This window comes from Delphinapterus leucas, chromosome 2 (genome assembly GCF_059928025.1).
Source record: "Delphinapterus leucas isolate spDelLeu-1000000601 "Yukka" chromosome 2, BTC_Dleu_Yukka2, whole genome shotgun sequence".
Taxonomy (NCBI): Eukaryota; Metazoa; Chordata; class Mammalia; order Artiodactyla; family Monodontidae; genus Delphinapterus; species Delphinapterus leucas.
This window is the reverse complement of record NC_143130.1, coordinates 154467248-154470469: the sequence shown is the minus strand read 5'-3', so window position 1 is coordinate 154470469 and position 3222 is coordinate 154467248.

The following is a 3222-nucleotide window of genomic DNA, read 5'->3' as shown; positions in this document are numbered from 1 at the left end:
GGGACATGTCGCTTGCTTTGGGGCTTGCGCCCTCTCTCTCTCTCTTGTGGTTTCTGGTAACTCGCGCTGGAAGTCACATGGGCGGAAACTTAAACAAGTTAGAAGTTAACTTGAGAGAAAATACATATCTGGGAAAAGACCCACAGAATTATGTGAAAGAAAGAAAAAAAAATACACAAAACCCCAGATACCTTTTGGCAGTCTGAAAGACAGAACAGCTCTCTTCAATTGATGGAGATTAAAGAGAAAAACAGCCAGGGAGGGAAAAACCCCAGCCAGAATTAGCAGGTCTGTCTTCTGTCAACATGGGCAGAAAGGAGAGGACAGCAAGGAAAGAGTTTCCATTGTCACCCGACTTGATTTTTAAACCAAAATAAAGCAGCGGGGCTGGGATTTCTTTCTGGTTTTCACCTGAAAACAGCTGCCGGTCCTGTCTTGCGGGAGGCCTTCCCCTTTCCCCTTGTAGCCCGGCCTGCCTTGGGGTGGGCTAGGGGCGAAGGGGCCCAAGGGCACGGTCCTTTCCTGACTATCAGACAGAAGAGACTGTGGTAGGTCTGAAAGCCACAGGGGCCGGTCTGGAATTGATGCTCTAAACGCTTACTCATCACCTATGCCTCTTGGCAGGTGCTGTCTTTAGAGAAAAGATGCCTCCTCTGTTGAAGGTCTTTCAGGGGGTCAGGATTGACCTGGAATCTTAATGATTCAAGAAGGTCACAAGGTCAGATCCCAGAATGGAGAAACAGTTAAACACACACACACACACACACACACACACACAGAGTGAAATGATCACTGTACTTGGAGTCAAAACAACCAGGAATTCTGCCTCTACCACTTAGTTTGTCTGTGGCCTTGGGTAGCTCACTTGAACTCTATACCCCTCATTATCTTTATCTGTAAATGGAGAATGATAGAACCTGCCCTGCCTACCCCTCAGGGCTGTCTCAAGAAGCAAATAAGAGTGTGGATTAGAAGGCTCCCAGCAGACTATAAAATATGCCATGGAGTCAGCCGTTACTTGTCTTGCCGTGAGCACGTTGGAATAGGTCTCAGTAAGCAGTCCCCCACACACCTGGGCATTCTGGCTTTGAAAAGCTGTCTTGCCTTATTCCCCGCATGGCTCAAAGCTAAATACTTGCCTTGCTTAGTCCTAATTGGCAGGACGTCTGGCCTCTGAAGGATGCTGTGTCCACTGGCTGAATTTCTGCCCTAAGACAATACTGTCCTAGAGGTAAGTTGAGCAAAGCAAAATTCCTTACCCCGTGGAAATTATATCCGAGTGACGGAAGCAGACAGTAAACAAAGAAGTGAATATCTAATACAGCAGATGGCGACAAGTGCTATGGAGGAAAATAAAGCAGGTAAGGGGTAGGGAATTCTGTGGGTCAGTGGGTTGCTACTTCTACAGGGTGGTTAGGAAGGCCTTCGTGAAAGGGGGATATATGAGCAGAGCCCGGAAGGAAAGGAGGGAGTGAATGGTATGGGTATCTAGGGGAAGGACATTCCAGCAAGAACCTGAGGTGGGAGTGTGTTTGGTTGTTAGAAGAGCAGCAGGGAGGCCAGTGTAGCTGGAGTGAGAAGCAGTGCGTGGTGGGAGGTGAAGTCAGAGAGGTACCAGGAGTTTACTTCGGATCTCGGAGGCCACTGTAAGGAGTTCGGCTTTTGTTCTGAAAGAAGTGGGGAGCTCCCTAGAGGACCTGCCCTCCCATTTCCACACTGTGATTCTCTACCTCAGTCACCGTCTGTTCCCTTCCCGGGCACTTATAATACTTGGTAACTACTTACTTTGTTTCCCCTGGCTTCCCTCTTTAGAATGTTAGCTCCATTTGTGAATTTCACTCAACAAATGTTTATTGAGCACCTACCTTGTAGGAGGTTCTAACTAAGGAGGATACAGTTAGTATTTTGACTGTTTCTCTGAATGAGATGATGATGAATCAGTTAGTTTTGCTGCCTGACAAACCACAAAAGAAGAAAAAAAAATCTCAGTGGCTTAAAACAACAGCCATTTAGTTAGCTTGTGAGTTGGCAGGTCATCTGGAAGATTCCTCTGGTAGCAGCTGTGCTAGGCTGATCTCCAGCAGGGCTGCATCATGTGTCCTCAGACAGCTGGTAAACTGGCTGATCACTGGCTGGTCTAGGATGGCCTTCCCCAGGAGAGTTCTGTTCCACGTGGTTTCTCCTCCCCCAACATGCTTACCGGGGCTCATTAACATAGCCCTTCAGGATTCCAAGAGGAATAGTGGAAGCATTCAAAGCCCCCTGAGGCTCAGATTTCCCACCACCGTCCTTCTGCCACATTCTACTGGACAAAGACAGTCACAAGGCCAGCCCAGGCACTCTGGGTTGAGAAAGAGCCTTCACCTCTTGATGGGACGAATTTAAAGAATTGTGGCCATGTCTGTGGTCTCCCACAGAAGAGAAGCCATTGGAGGTTTCAGAGCAGAAGAGTGATGAGCTCTAACTTAGGTTTTAACAGGATCTCTCTGGACACAGTTGAGATTTACTGTAGAGGAGCAAATGGAAGCAGGGAGGCCAGGTAGGATTACAGCACTGGATTATCTTAAGAGTCCAAGTTAAAAATATTGGTGGCAGTGACCAGTGAGGCAATGATGAAGGCGGTGAGAAGTGGGCCATATAATAACTGATGACCGTGACTCTCTTGTTTACAGTTATATACCCAGTGCCTGGTAGGTACCTAATAAATAGTTGTCAATGGAATCAATATCTGAATGAATTCCCAGAGAACTTTGCTCATAACTTATGGCTTTTATCTACCTTGTCCTATAACTTTTCTCACCCTTAGTGTACTAAAAGTTCTGTAAAGATAAAAATCTTCATGTTTGTGTTTCATTCGATTTAATTTAACATTTATTAATGCCTATTATGTAGCAGAAATTGTAAGTCTGATAAGACAGAGACCCTGCCCTCATAGGAAGAAGTCAAATAACCAAAAAGTCTATCAGAAGTGTTATATAATGTTCAGGTGAAGGTCTTAACTGAACTTTCTACCATTCAACAGTAAATACTTGTTGAATGAATGATTGCTTGATTCAGTGGTTCCAAATCAACACACTGCTTTAATATTTAACAGAGACTAATGAGAAGAGAAATGAAAAATTAGCTCTTACGTAGAAAGATGGTCTCTTCAATAGTATTGATTATAAATTATTTTTAAATATTTAAGATTAAAGAATAATAAGCTCTTGCATATCCACCATT